The following is a 16,891-nucleotide window of genomic DNA, read 5'->3' on the forward strand; positions in this document are numbered from 1 at the left end:
TCCTCACAGGGGAGCTGTTCCATCCCCTTTATCATTTTGGTTGCCCTTCTCTGTACCTTCTCCATCACAACTATATCTTTCTAGAGATGCGGCGACCAGAATTGTACACAGTATTCAAGGTGTGGTCTCACCATGGAGCGATACAGAGGCATTATGACATTTTCCGTTTTATTCACCATTCCCTTCCTAATAATTCCTAACATTCTGTTTGCTTTTTTGGCTGCTGCAGCACACGGAGCCAGCTATCACTTTTCCACAATAAAGCCTAGAGCATTTTCCTGGGTGGCAACTCATAATACATAACATTGTGTAACTACAGCAAGGGTTATTTTTCCCTACATGCATCACCTTGCACTTGTCCACATTAAATTTCATCTGCCATTTAGATGCCCAATCTTCCAGTCTCACAAGGTCTTCCTGCAAATGAATTCCAAAGGACATGGGATAAACACTGCAGATCCCTAGAAGAGAAGGGTGCATGGAGGTAACCTTCACCTACCCATTAACCAAAGGCTTGGGGGTATCCTGTACAGATCAGCAGGTACCACCATAAGCAGCTTTCTGGGCAGACTGGAAGGACCATTTGGTCTTTCTCTGCCATCATTAATATGTTTCTGGCTTTAACCCCATCATCATCTAAAGGTCTAACCAAGTCCCTCACTGGCTTCCTGTTTAAAAAAGGTTTTGCTTCTATGGCCAGCTTCTTTTCAAATTCTCTCTTATCAGTGTCTTACATTTAACTTGCCATTGCTTTTTCCTATTTTCTTCAGATGGATCATTTTTCCAATTTTGGCTTTTTCGCTTCTCCTTCTAAGCAGGCAGTCCTGTGGAATACACGTGGACCCTTCTTTCAAAGGGGCACCTTTCAGCCTTTCCATCCTCAGGGAGCACTGTAGTTACTGTCCCAAGGTGGGGAAATAAATCCCCGGGGCCGTGAGCTGGGGGGGGGGGGGCAGGACAACCTGCAGGGCCAGTACCAGGCTGCGAGCCCTCTGCATAAATAAACCACTCTCCAGACTCAGGCTGTGCCCCAAATAATAAAGAGTTTACTGCAGAAGCTTCAGGATCAAACATAATGGCAGTGACAGTTCAGGTGGATGCAGAAATCAAACAGAATTACAGTTCAGAAATCTCCTTAAAGCTCCTCTCTTTAGCAGTTTCCTCTTACAGCAGCACAGTAGCTCTGGTTACTTTGTTTCTCTTCTCCTTATTCTTTGCACAACCTTGCCTGCTACTCTTTAGTCTCCTTAGTTAGCAAAATAGTTACTCACAAATTGTCCTGCTCAGCTCAAGGAATGATCCCTCTGGTGCAGCATCAGGATCCTCCGACCCCCAAAACAAGTTCCCCCTGGCAGTTTGGCTTCCTGACTCTGGTGAGATCCTGCTTGAGTTAAGGCAGCTTTCATCTTTTGCTCTGGGAACTTCTGGGCTGTATTGCTAACTCTTTACCATTTATCCTCTGCTCTCAAGCGTCTGGGGATTTTTAGTGGAAAATCCCTGCACTCCTGGCGTGTGTTTCTGTGTGTAAGTGAGATCCAGTGTAGGTGAGGGAGCATGTGAGTATGTAATTGAGAGCCTGTGTGTAAGTGAAAGAAAGAGAAAGCATGTGTGTGTAAGTATGTGAATGAGAGTCTATTTGTGTGAGAGACAGCAGGTAGGAAAGTGTGTGATTGAAAGCCTGTGTGTATGTGTGTGTGTGTGAAAAGACAGACAGCATGTGTGTAAATGTATGATTAAGAGCTTATATGAGAGAGAAAAAGCATGTGTATATGTGAGTGATTGAGAGCCTATGTAAGTGAGAGAGAAAAAGCATGTGTATATGTGCGTGATTGAGAGCCTATGTAAGTGAAAGAGAGAGAGCATGTGTATCTGTGTGTGACTGAGATTGGGGAAAAGGTTGAGAACCACTGTACTAGAGGAACAAATTCCCTCTATCCTCTGCATCACCGAAACATGGCTGAAGGATAGTGATAATGTCCTTCTAAACCAAATTGATCACCCCAACTATGATAACTCACTTCCCCAGAAAAAAACAAAAAGGTGGTGGTCTATTAATAGTCTGTAAAAAAGAACTCAAACTTAAACCCTACAAAGTTGAAATAAACCCTCCATATGAGGTTGCTAAACTAAAAGCAACACATCTAAATATTGGCTTGACCTATTGCTCACCTGGAACACTCCAAAAAGACTGCTCACCCCTAAGCCAAATCTTCACTAAAGCATTTCCTGCTCCTGAATCAACCCTAATTGTTGGAGACAGCATACCGAAATCAACAGCATGTGAAATCTTTCTAGATACTAGGGAAAATATATATACTAGCAAAAGAGCCAAGAATTTCCACATTAAATGACACAGACCACTTAAAAGGGACACTCAGGATATTATTAATTTAGGACTCCTGTCTTGCAATCAATTTTTAACCATTTAAAATATTTTGCATTGTGTTTAAATTTCTTATATATTGTCTCGCATCAGCAAGCTTGACGGCGTGCCCTGGAATGTACGGGCCGCCCGGACAGCTCCATCTTATGTGTTTTGTAGGAGAGAAAATATTTCTTTAAGACTTTTTTACTTTGCAAATAAAAAGTGTGTTAGTCGCATTGCTAGTGATCTTGGCCTGACAGCGGCTGTTATTTCGCTTAAAGCTTCATCAGGAGCACTGCGATCACATTATCATCTTAAATTGCCATTTCACTCCAGTTCATTCATTCATTCAATAAACAATAAAAGCAGAAGTAACTCTCCTCACCACACAACAAACAAACGGGCATAATATTCAATCCTTCACATACAGAAAAAAGATAGAACCGGAAATACTTGAAGAAACAATTAAAAATAAAATAGATTAATTCAATCACAGTAATGCCTCCTTATCCTTTCATTCCTGGGATAAAATCATCAATGAAATAGCGGATACCCTATGCCCAATCCAGAAAAAAACATTCCAATATGAAGGCAACACAACTAAACAAAATAAACCTTGGTACAATGAATAATAAACAGACCCCGAGAAAATCTGAAAAACAATGGCGGAAATGTCAATCTACAGTTTCACTAGAAAAATACAAATCCCTATTGACAAAATACCGTGAACAAATCAATAAAGCAAAAAAAAGAATACTATGCAAAACAAATTCATGGAGTAATATTTAATTCCCAATTACTCTTCGAAACAGTTAAAAACTTATTCAAGGACCCCATCCTCCTCCGTCCCTAATAACTATGAATTTTCAAAGTACTCATGCAATGAATATGCCAAATCACTGCTAAACAAAATTAACAATCTAAAAGTACAATTTTCTCCCAGCTCAAGAACAACTGAGCCTGTAGAAAAATCTGGTCAAGGGAAATGGACCTCGTTTGACCTAGTATCAAAATTTGAAATAAACCAAATCACTAAAATGAAAACTACTACCCACCCATTGGACCCGATCCCTGAAAACAGTAAACAGTGTAATAACTGATATTCACAACCTTAATTAACCACTCGTTAGCAAAAGGATTGATTCCCGATAAGGCAAAACAAGCTGTAATCAAACCAATACTAACAAATAAAACTGGCAGACTAGACGATTGGGACAATTACTGACCAATATTCAACCTGCCTTTCATCATTAAAGTCCTAGAAAAATCAGTGTTAACACAAGTAGAGAATCACCTAGAAGACAATCATACTATATCTGAACCAATTCGGATTCAGAAAAAAAAAATCACTCAACTGAAACTCTACTCATTTCCTTAGCCAACCCTGTACTACAAGGGCTTGACAGCAATGAATCATATATCCTGGTACTAATTGATCTTACAGCAGCATTTGATACAGTTGACCACACTCTGCTATGCAACCAACTGAGAGAAATTGGAATAGACGGAAATGTTAATGGTTCTCCTTCCTAAAAGACAGGACATTTCAAATCAAACTGGACAAACAATTATCCGACACCTCCCCAACTGATACAGGTGTCCCCAGGGTTCAACTTTCTTGGACACTCTAGTCAACATTTGTTACCATTATGCACATTACTGGCAAACCTAGGAATCAGATTCTTCCTATATGCAGATGACATTCAATTCTATATCCCTTTCAACAAAACTTTTGAAAAAGCTACATCATCTTTGTCAACGTACATGAAGGAAATACAACAAAAACTATCTCAACTGAAACTAATTCTAACCCCCCAAAAAATGGAAATTGTGTGGTTAAGGAGAGACACAAAGATAATCAAACCACCAACACTAGACCTAAGAATTATTAATCTGTATTCCTAGCTCCCTCAGATCAAGTACGAGAGCTAGGAATACAGATCGATGAAAACTTCACTATGAAAAAGCATATAAGCAAATTAATAAAAAACGGATACACCAAGCTGAGAATACTATACCAGTTAAAACTAAGGATGTGAATCGTTTTTTGACGATTTAAAATACCGTCCGATATTTTTTAAATTATCATTAATCATTAAAGACTGTGATACAATAGAAATTCCACCAATTTATTGTGAAAAAATCGTTAATCGGGTTAGTGCACACTAACGGGAGTTAGGACACAACCTAAAAACCCACCCCGACCCTTTAAAACCGCTCCCTTAGCCTCCACCACCCTCCCGACCCCCCCAAAAATGTTTTAAAATTACCTGGTGGTCCAGCGGGGGCCCCGGGAGCGATCTCCTGCTCTCGGGCCGTCGGCTGCCACTAATAAAAATGGCGCCGATGGCCCTTTGCCCTTACCATGTGACAGGGTAACCATGCCATTGGCCGGCCCCTGTCACATGGTAGGAGCAATGGACAGCCAGCGCCATCTTTAAAAATGGCGCGGGCCATCCAGGGGAAGGTGGGGAGCGGCCTCAGAGGGAACGGGCAGTGCGCACAGGGTTCAGCGCGCGCAAGTTGCACAAATGTGCCGACCCCGGATTTTATAAGATAAGCGCAGCTACGCGTGTATCTTATAAAATCCGGCGTACTTTTGTTTGCGCCTGGTGCACTTTTAGAAAATCTACCCCATTGCCTTTAGAGAAGGACAGTTTGGCTCCCGCTGCCAGCAACTAGGCCAAAACATGATCAATCTCTTGCAAGTGCTCCTGGAAGTTGGTATTCTTAATTAGGATGTCATCCATGTACACCAAGGTGCCCCTAGCATCCACATTAGGTAATTAGGCATGCGCAAGTTATAAAATCTGGGATTGGATCCTCTGGATTTACGCACGTAGGGCTTTGAAAATCTGCCCCTATATGAAAGGAATCTATGATCAAGAAGAAGATAAATCAAACAAATATTAAAATCCACCCAGTGAAATACAATAGAAGTAGAAAAATTGTCTGTCAAGGAAGAGAGACTTGTGTTTTTATTTGCATCTACAAAAATTTGAAAGGAAAGGTTTTAATTTTACCTATCATAGAAAGATTTCAAGCATATTTATATTAATAAGTATCAAAAAACCAACCCCTAGAGCAAAAATCCTAAATAATATAATAAATTCCAAACATTCAGGATATCCCAGCATTAACTTTATCACATTTTTATAATTTACTTTTAAATAGCAGTTTTTACCATTTTTATTACAAACACTTTATATTTGAGAAAGCATCAATAATTTATCTTACATTAAATGCACTTATATTAAGAAATATATATTTTATATTCAATATCACAAATTAAACAACTCTACAAAAAAACCTAAAAACACTATCACATCAGAAAATATTCTCATGAAACCAATCATAGCCTATAGAGGGCATGTCTCAAACAGCCAGTCACCGAGAAATTTTCAAAGTTGTAATTGAAGAATAAATATTATGTGATATTAGCTGCCTTTTAGCACAGTTTGATGATACAATAGCCCCTTGAAAAGTACAAATTTTGTTTCATGTATAGATAGACACCAGTCCTGAATGGATCTAATTTTTATTATATATTGCAATTCAAATATACATATTGCCAGGTAGACCTGGGAAAGCCATTGCTATGCCTGGGTGTAATAAAAACTAGGACTAGTGTTTGGGATCTGCTGGGACCCGACTAATCACTGTTAGAGACAGGATGCTGAGCTCATTGGGCCTTGGTCGAACCCAGCAAGGCATTTCTTATGATCTCTTATCAACCAAGAAGGATAAGGATCAAGGATCAAATATGCTAATTTTTTGCTTTTACTAGTTTTACCTTCATCTATTCAGCAACATTAATAAAATAATTCAGAGATTTAACACAATCAGACTCTTCCTCTACTCCTGAGCTTCTTAATGTTTGCTCAAGACTCAGTTACTCCTAAGGATATTTAACTCCTTTGACCAGATGCATTCTCTTCTCCACATTCTGAGATGAATTACTTAGGAAGAATTGACAGGGTTTTTTTTTTGGGGGGGGGTGGGGGGGGTTGATGATATTTGCTCTGACACACCATTAAACACTTCCCTATCAGTGCTATTTATGTACAAAATGATCCACAAACTTCTCACCTCCTTAATAGCTACTGATGACATTGAGGATGTTTATAGCTTAAGCAACCCCTCTACCACCCTGAACAGCTGTTTTGGTTTATTCTGGGTGTGATCTATAATCTTTGAGAAAAAAAATATATATATATTTTGCAATTATTGCATTTCTTTGTTACCTTCTATTTTTGCCAAGCCCCTTGCTGTCTTCAGATATATTCTTCTTCCACACCCTCAGCTGTACATTTGCCACTCATAAAAGTGGGTTATAGTTTACAATTTTTTGTGACTCATAAAAATGTGACATTCCTCCATATACCAAGGTGAGATTTTCTCCATAGACATCTTTCATGTCGGGAGGGGAACAATGGCATCCCAGACAGCAGCAAACATCTGGGCCCTGAACACCGCCATTCTCTCTAAGAGCGCTCTAAACATTCCCCAATCTGCTCTGCTGTAGCAGACGTTCAAGGCCTAAATCTGTGAACTGCTAGAGGGGAGACCAGGCCCCACCAGCAGAAGAAGACTCTGGGACTGCCTAACCAGCACTTTAAAACTTTAAATCACTAGTGGAGAGGCCAGGTCCTGCTAGCAGAAGAAGACCACTGGTCCACTCAACTCATCCAATGCTGTGAGCAGCTGGCGAGGTGGCCGAGTCCCACCAGTAGAAGAAGACCACTGTACTGCCCAACCATATCAAAGAGGTAAGCCGCTGATGAGGAAGCCAGGCTCCACCAGCAGAAGAAGACCAACAGGGCCTGCATTGGTGAACATTTCCACTGAGGGGAGGCCAGGCCCCATCAGCATAAGGTGAGGAGGGGAAGTGGAGGAAATGGGCATTATTATTATTATTTAAATTCTTTTAATATACCGATGCTCAAGAGCAAGTCTTATCGTACCAGTTTACAGTAGAACTTGGGGAAACCAATTAACACCGATAGAGAAGACAAAGTTACAAAAAACAGCGAGCATAAACATGGGCGTTAGAAGAAGAAGTTCAAACAAGTACAACTGGAGGGTAATGTAAAAATAGGCAATGAACAATTGATTAACATAGAGTAGCTGAATTTCAGCGGGTAAATTTATCATAAGCAGTTACTAGCATAAAATTCCTGTGGGTGAAGGAGCAGAGGAGGCATGAATGACAGTTTGTTTTTTAAATTGAAGAAATTGGAGGGGTGAGGGAAGGGATAGAAGGGAGAGAAGAAGAGGTGAGAGGGAAGGAAGAGGTAAGAGTGAGAGGATGGAAAGGGGTGGCAAGTGAGATGGGGATGACAAGAAAGTGTAATTTGAGTAAGGGGAGGGGTGCAAGGAGGTGAAGGCAATGTGGATAAGAAGAGGGTGAAGGGAATGGAGTGTGAGTGTGAGTGAAGGGAGATGGTAGTATACTCCCATCGCTATACTCATCCCCATTACATATGGGCTACTATCATAATTATGCTTCTACTAGCTTTTAATGATAATATCAACATTTCAACAATTATAATAGAAAATAATCATCTAATAATCCCTTACTCAGACATATTACTCATAAACCTCGACACAGGTACATAACAACTGATTAACTTATCTATACAGTTTGTCTTATCAATAGTTTCACAACAATCACACCAAGGCTTTCACACTTACATACATTCTTAATGCAAGATTGAAATACCAGAAGCACATTACATAACTAGAACAATATTTCTTGTTTATAAATATATATTTTAAAACCTCATTTTAATATTTGTCTGAAGATTCTGATGGAGAGGTGTTGGAGGGATTTGCTTATGGTTCTCTCTGGAACATTGGTGCTTTTTCTACCCTCTCTACCTTCATCCTCTAGAGAAGATGTCAAAGGTGGGCTAACAACCAAAATACCCCAAATCAGGCCTGACATCCTGAAATCCTACTTTACATCCCTCAATAGTCAGCTTAGAAGCAGCAATGGAAGAGTGAGTATAATGAAGTCAGTGTTTCTCTTGGTAGAAGTCAGAAAACAATACAACAGTGGTATCTTGCTAAAGCATTTCCATAAACAAGACCCTCAAAGTGAAATTTTTAACATGATAGCAAATGATAATCAATGGTATCCACAGCAGAATCCCCACAAGTATGTGTACGATCTGTTCAATGAGAAATGCATCAAGATAAATGACTTTGCAACATTAACAGACATATGCAGGAGGTGTGAGTTCGAGCATGCAACTTGGATAGCACAAGTCAGCACAAGAATTGATGTCCTCATGACAAAAGTTAAGTAGTCATGGTACGAGATGGTGCCGGCATCCATGCCATCCAATGACCCTGTGCAGTACTCAACCTATGCATTTGTACATGCAGCTATGCACAGCCAGTCAAATGCTCAAAATATTGGAAAACCAGATTCACAGACTTTACCATGTGTCTTCCTCTGGCTTGATATAGTCTTCCTTTTGATAGCAGGGCACCCTCCTCTCCAGGTATTCTCTCTCTTAGTAGTCGGGCTACAGGATGCCTTGTTTTCTGCCCTAGACAAAGGCATTGGATTAATGCATTTACCATATCCTGTTTTAAAAAAATATAAAAAATGCATTACAGTTTAGTACTTCCAGTGTGGGCTACATGGTTATTATTTCTGCCTTCACTAGCCATCTTTCTAGACATGTACACCTTGAATAAATAGACCACACTGACTACCAATGCACCCCTTGTGCTATTTACAGCTGAAACAAAGACAAAACCATCCACAAATTATATTTAAAAGGATTGGGGGAAAGGATCCACCAAAAGATATCTGAGGACTCAGTAATGCTCCAGCACCGTTAATTGTAGAAAGGGGGCAGGCCCCCTCTGTTGCCACTGCCATTTGGTTGAAGCTTCTGCTTCCTTGATAACATCATGCCTGATACAAGACTGACAGCAGTCAGCCCAAGTCTTCTGGGATTTCAGGAAAGCTCCTAGGCCGTTTGCTTCCCCCAGCCTGTCTTCTGCCTCCGACACTGGAGCCTTGCAATCCCGAATAGCAAAAGCTTGCTGGCCTTCCTCCCAGGACTAGAATTGCTGCCCCACTATAGAAACATTTCTTGAACTTGTGTTCAATGTCCTCAAGGCTTGCTTCTCCTTCCCCAACACCATCACGCATGTACAGTTTAGAAAGGAAGAGCACATCTTGCAATGAGGAGAACATGTATGTATTTATTTATTTATGTATTTATTCATAACAGACATTTTACCCATCCAATCGAAAATGCCCAGGGCGGGTTGCAACAAACATGCATAACAAAACATAAAACAACACACAAACAAGGTCCCCACACAACAACTGAGTCTCTCCTTCCTATAGAAGCCCCCAGTTCATGCTATCTATTCGTATTTATTTCTACATAACTTTGATATTTTACTCGTCCAGTTGAAAGGAGAGATTGCAGGGACATTGAGTGGGCCCTCTCTTTGTGTCTCTGTGGTGCATATTGTAGCCGCTGCTCTTCCAGAGGAGATAGAAGCAGTGGGTGATTAAGAGGGAAGGACGTCAGCTGAAGAGAGAAGAAGGGAAGGTGGACGCTGAGAAAGGGTTTGAGAAGGGCCTACAGAGACAGAAGGGAGGGGAAGAGGTGATGGGCCTGGAGACTATAGGCTGCAGAGGGGGATATAAATGCCAAGAAGGAGCTCTAATATGGGGGAGAAGGGGTGATGGAGGCTTAGAATAAGATAAGGAGGGAGTGGCTAGAGAGGATGATGGGGGTGAGAGGTAAAAGTGGATCTTTGCCAATTGTGAGGAAAGCTGTTTTTAGTTAGATTTTATGTAATTTGTAATGTTTTTATGATACAATATTTGGTTTTATTGCATTGTTTTTAAAATTTTTGCACACTGCTTTGGCCAGACTTGTTTGATTTAGCGGATTAAAAAATTAACAATAAAATAAAATAAATAAATAAATAAATAGACTGGAGAGTGGGAGATGGAAGCTGGAAAAAGGGATAGGGTAAAAAAGGGAGATGGAGGCTTAGAAGATTTGAAGGGGGTGAAAGGGGCAATGAAGGCTGGAGAAGGGAGAGGGGTGGAGGTAAGGGAGGCTGAAGGAGGTGATTGGGATATATCTGAAGAAGGGACCTATGTGTTGACACAAGCTGAAGTACTACAAAGTCTTTTCATTGGATCGTAAAAAGGTGTCGTAACCTACAAAGATTCCAGTTTTCTCCAGGACTGATACAGCTGCTACAACCCTACAATACTGGATTGTGTGACTTTTGAAAGATTTACATTATTAGAGAGGCTGAGGTCCATTTTCAGTCGCTGTGTGGCTCAGCTAGTTAACCGGATAAACATAACCAGCTAACTAGCAGGGCACATTCAGTGACACTGCCGCACCCCTGAATATACCTAGCTATCCTAAAGATAGCCGGTTATGTCTAACCGGCTAACTTTAGAACAGCCCTACAGGCCAACCAGAGTTAGCCACATTGGTTAAGCGGCTAACTCAGAATATTGGAGTTAGCCTCATAACTTACGCAGCTAACTCTGGGCCAGATTGCATTTTTCATCTCTGTTCTGGGGGCTACTGATTGCACACGTACCTAAAAGGGCATCTGCAGGTAACGAGGTCACTTTCTGCAACCGCAAGGGCTACCTCAACATGCAGGTGACACACTGCCAAGGGAATCATCATGGATGCTGTGCCCAGGTTACGGGGTCCTGTCATGATGCCTACATCCTCTCACAGTCAGGATTTCATGACCACTTTCAGGATGCTCTCATCACTGGAGATTGGATTCTAGGAAGCTATTCTGCTCTCACAACAATGACATAGGAACTATTCTTGTTTTTAGTTATTTTGGTTTTATTTTTTATTGAATTTTATTGTATTTATTCTGTTTCTAACTGTTATATAATGATTTTTACTATGTAAACCGTAAAGATAGAATCTTGTGTTCTGTGTAACGGTATATAAGAACTGCATAAATAAATAAATAACCTCTGCCCTTTTCTCTCTCTGTAACATTTGGCCAGTAACAGGGAGCTCCTGTGACCAGCTGCAGAACACGGCAAAGACACTGCCAGAGCTCCTTCACGGCATTGACACCACCAGCGTGCTCCCGGCCCATTGTGGCTTACCTCCCCTATGACGCATGCGCACACTTGCAGTGCTCTTCAAAGCCCTGCGGTGAGAAATTCTGCACGGTGCTCCCAATGACATCAGCCCTATCGGGCTATTTAAACGAGAGCCTCACATTGGGATTTTACTTCAGCAATAAGTCCTCCTGCATGTTGCAGTGCATGTTGCCATCTTCCTGTGCCTTGTCTAGCTATTTGCCTCTCTTGCCTTGTTCCTGCAGTTTCCCTGCCTCTGTTGCCTGTGCTTGTCCATCCTGTCATGTCCTGGTCCTTCATGTCCTGTTTTTCCCCAGTCTTAGCCTTATTCCCAGTTTTGTTCTCTGCCTTGGACCTGGACTACTCTGTTGCCTGCCGCCTGCCTCTTGCCATTGTCTAGGACTAGGAATACTCTTTTGCCTGCCACCTATCATCAAACCTCGCTCTGGTCTTCTCACTGCCTGACCTGACCCTTGGCCTGTACCCAATGATTCTCTGTTTGCTGCCTGCCCTGACTTCAGGTTAACCTCGGAATCTCTCTTCGGCTTTGCCGTGTGGGACCATCACCTAAATCCTGGCAGCCCCTAGAACCCAAGTGCTCAATCTGTGGGGAAACGGGGCTGGTACAGGTGAAACCCCAGCTCTGTCCCAGCTCAGGACGTGTCCGCCAGCTGTCAGAGTGGGCCTATTGGGTTCCCTACTAGGCTGTGCCAACCACACCACAGCACAAGAGTCCACTTCCTTTACACTGTCTCTTCATGGTCTTATTGCTTTGCCCCAAGAGGGTCACTCCAGTCTCTACCAGGGGTTAGCCTTGCTCCCTACCAGCTTGGGATATCTCATTGTCCTCTTCTCTACCTTCTCTCCTACAGGTGATAGAAGATATGCTCTCAAAACCTGACTCATGATCCTATTGGTTTACCTACAGACTGCAGCAGATGTCCACTACAACAGGGCCCTTGGCAGCAAGAGCAGTCATCGAGAGAACCATCAGTCTACTCAAAACACGTTTCTACTGCCTGGACAGATCAGGGGGATGTCTTCTCTGCAACCCTCCAAAGGGCTGTGACATCTTTCTAGCCTGCTGCATGCGTCATGATCTGGCTAAAACCTGTCTTCTCTAGAGAGACAAGATGACCGTCTTACAGTGCACATTGATGAAGAGGAGGAAGAGAGGCATGTGACCTGAGTGAGGTGGAATTGTAAGTAATACGTCTCCAGGCTGTAGAGAAAATGAACACGCTGACCCAAAGACATTTTCAAAGGTGAAGGTGCATTTATTATAAAAAGAAAAGTGATAATTGGGCATAGCTAACAAATGATTATTTCCTGGCACTTCCTGTTATTTGGGGGTTTGGGTAAATTGTCCAAGTCTTGTGCTTCTGTTCTCACTACTGACAGTGGCTTTGGAAGCCATAGACCAAAGGCATATTGAGGGTCTCTGGCACCTGGGGGGGCCAATGCATTTGTGTTGTCTCCCATGCATCCCCCTTCTCCCCACATCACCCACCAGTGCATCACCACACGGCAACACTACCTGGAGTCTCTTTTCACTGGAGGGGGATGACTTCCGTTCACCTTGAGATTGTCATGGAGTAGTGGAAGGGAGGTGTACAAACATTCTCCTCTCTCATATACACACTCATGTTCATGCTCCTGCTCACACAGACACACACAAACACTCTTTCAAAACTCACAAATGCTCACTGACACACACGCTAGCTGCCTCCCTCTCTCTCTCAGGCACATACACACACACACACACACACACACACACAGGCTGGTTCCAACCCCTCTCCTCCACATACATGCCTACTATTCTCATGCCTACACACACACACACACATGCACACACATGCTGTCTCCATTCTCACTCCTACACACACACACCCTGGCTCCATTCCCTCTCCTCCACATACATGCACACACATGTGGTCTCCATTCTTACTCCTACACACACACACACACACACACACATACACTGGCTCCATTCCTTCTTCTCCAAATACACACACACAGGCTGACTCCCTCTTCTTCATACACACACTCACATGCTGGTTCCAGTCCACGGCTAATGTTAGCTTTTTTACTGCCCTGTGTGAACAATTACTGTGCTGACCCTTCCCTCCCAACTCCCTGTCTCCCCGTTCATTCATCTTGCTCTAAAATCTGCTATTCCTCCCTACCCAGGTCCACCCCTACTCCTTTGGAACCCATGGCCAGTGCAAGGGTTTTAGATGCTCCAGGAGAACTTTAAAGCCCCCATCCTAGTCCTCTACATACACACACACAAAAATTATGCATTTATAATATATTTTACAGTCTTCTAAGGTAAAAATATCACAGAAACCTGTATATTATGGTTACATGCACTGCTGTGGCACCAAACAGTAAAAATACCCATATGGTATTAGGCCAATTGTAATGCATGTTGAATGTGGACTTGACCCTCAGAAAGCCATGAGTGAACAATAACAATATAGTAAACCTCCTATACCAAATCAGCACTAACTGCCAGGACTCAAACAAGAACAATCTTACCTATGAAAAAGTAATGCTGCAAATATTACACCACGTCCTAAAATACCAATACACCTCCTATTAGCAAAACAGAACAAGCCAGGCTTCTATAGATCCCTACACAGAAACAACACGCTAGCAAAATACCTCACCTTCATCACCCATGCAGAATATAGACAGACCATCACTAAATACAGAATTAAAAAAGAGACCATAAAGTATAAACAAAAATGTGCAGGCAAAAACTGAACTAGAAACCACTACAAGCCAGACTGAATACACTGCAACAATGGAAAAAAAGAAACATTACCATTCTTCATAAAACTTCAAACAATAAAATCAAGAAATATAAAATATCAATCATAACAGTAAAACCATATTAATAACAAAATTAATATATCAAGACAACAGAAGAATAAAAATCCAATAATCAAAAACTCATAAAAATTAATTTTAAATTTCCCAAAATATTTCAAAACAGCAGACACATCAAATAAAAAAAACTTAAAATAAATAAATATAACACCAAATAATTAAAACTAATAAGGAAGAAAAAACTTCTACTATCCATACCTGGGAAATTTCAATTTCCAGTCATCCTGAGATTGTTGTGGATTAGTGAGGGAGGGAGGTCATACAAAGTTTCTCCTGTCTCATATATTCACACACACTTATTTTCTCTCATATATAATTATGCTCACACAGTCATTTTTTCTCTCTTATATGCAAATAGTCCCTCTCTCCCACACATGTGTGCGTTCACACACATATACATATGTGCTGCTTCTTGCACATATGCTTACACACATAGACTGATGCTCTCTCGCTCACACACTCCCCCACATATACAAACTACCTCTCTCACATGCTCCTTCTATCTCACACACACACACACACATGCACTCCGTCTCTCATATACACACATGTACATGCTCTCTCACATACATGGGCTTCATATTCTTTTCTTCCACTTGCTCCCCCAACAGCCTTGGGTCTGCTTCTTCACTTTGGCCTCAATCGTGTTGAAATCGCAAGATGGTCTCCATGCCACTTTGTTAGCAGCGCAGCCCTGCTGGTATCAGGGGGTAGCTCTCCAGCCACTCCATAAGCCCTTTTGGACTACAGGCGATGATGTAGACCCCTGTGTGGTGAGGCAGCATCATCAATGAGCCTGACCACAGGCAGAAGTGCCAAAGAGGGACCTGCAGAGGCTTCATCTATACTAACCATCATTTCCTCAGGTTGAGCCCTTGTTGTGGATGGCCAGCAGGGGGATCCCAAGACACAAATGGAAAGAGCACACCAAAACAGAAATATTGGGCTTACACATCTCTAGCTGCTAATAAATTGTCAAATTCTTACCCGAATAACCTATTGTAATTGTTTATTACAGGATCTTCCTTCATCCTTCAAAAAGGCTACAAGTAGTACAAAATACAGCAGCAAAATTCATTTGCAGGCAGAAGTATGATCATGAACACCCTGTCTTACAGAATTACACTGGTTGCATATCATTTGTAGTGTAAAACTCAAGAAGGACACTTAGATCATCCAATCAAGATCTTTTAACTATGTCATCCTGGGTACAGATGACGCTTGAATGTATACATTGCTCATTCTATACTTACCAAGGGCCCCTACTTTGAAACTGTTTTCCTTTAGAAGCATGCAAAGAATCCAATTATTTCAAATTCAGGAAAATAATTAAAACATGGCTACTTAAGCAGGCATATAAGATTTAGAACTAGTTACTTGAGAGTAAAAATAGTAGAATGATATAGATGTTTGAATTTCTGGAATTGAGTAGATAAGGAAATTATTCTAATCTGTCTTTTTTTTACAATTTATCTATTTTATTTATTTTATAGAACTGTGCTCTTATTTTGTATAAATTTTATGTATTTAATGTTATGTTTTTGTAAAGAATTATTTTTACATTTGATTGTAAACCGCTTTGATTTTATGTTGGAAAGGCAGCCTAAGAAGAAACTAAACTATTCTAAACTACACCACACCTTCAAAAGAATATAAACCAAATGGAATCAGTCCAGAGGGTGGCTACTAGAAAGATCAGAGGTCTTTGTAATAAATCATATAGTGTAGACGTAAAGATCTAAACATGTATACCCTAGAGGAAAGGCAAGATAATTTAACAGAAATTAGCAGATAACAAGCCAGCCCGTGACATCACATAACATAGATTGTCATTGTTGTGTGTATGTTTGTATAGGTTTTTGTGGTTACATACTCTGTTATATAAGAATGTAAATTGATATGCAATATAGTTATACATACGCACATTAATGATTTGTGCAGTCATATGTAACAAATAATTGTTTTCAACATCTGACTGTTAATCTCATGTACCATATATATTTGTTTCATGTGCACCTTGTGATACATTTTTTGCCCATTTTTTGAATTTGTATTAGATTATGTCCTTCTGTTATGTGTCAGAATATAAAAATGCCGCAATATGTTAGACTATACCTGTTATTTTAAGTTGATTATAGCAGGTAGTGCTAATTTATTTTAGTTTGGATTATTCTTGAATACAATTATTTTTTATCTCCACATTAGTGTGTTTTTCCCTTTTGGGAGGTTTTTTTTTTTGTGTGTGTATATATATATATATATAAGGATTTTGTACTTTCGTTTGGTTTAGTAACCTCATGATTTGAATCAGGAAAGCCAGGATTCAAATCCCATTGACATGCCTTGTGATATTGGGGAAGAACTTCATCCTCCATTCTCTTTATATTCTGAAAAGTAGAATATAAATAAATACAATTATCATGTATGTTATATTGTAAGCCTCTTTGATCAACTTTTTGGAATTTGCATGATATACAACTGCATAAATAAAGAAAATAAATATATGACAGAGA

At 40.7% G+C, this 16,891-nt stretch overlaps 1 protein-coding gene across 4 annotated transcripts in view; it reads left to right on the top strand.

The window, feature by feature from the left end:
* CLYBL (citrate lyase beta like) overlaps nt 1-16,591 on the top strand; it is a 392,684-nt gene extending 376,093 nt beyond the window's left edge. The window contains exons 8-10 of one of the 4 annotated variants that reach the window (XR_003857135.1): nt 11,409-11,556; nt 12,412-12,685; nt 15,397-16,584. The gene's annotated coding sequence lies outside the window, so the exon portion shown is untranslated. Of the gene's footprint in view, nt 1-11,408; nt 11,557-12,411; nt 12,686-15,396 lie in introns of all 4 variants that reach the window. The other 3 variants (XR_003857137.1, XR_003857136.1, XR_003857134.1) reach the window with 3 other exon arrangements.
* Nucleotides 16,592-16,891: the final 300 nt, after the last annotated feature.

Source organism: Rhinatrema bivittatum, chromosome 5, assembly GCF_901001135.1.
Source record: "Rhinatrema bivittatum chromosome 5, aRhiBiv1.1, whole genome shotgun sequence".
Classification (NCBI taxonomy): Eukaryota; Metazoa; Chordata; class Amphibia; order Gymnophiona; family Rhinatrematidae; genus Rhinatrema; species Rhinatrema bivittatum.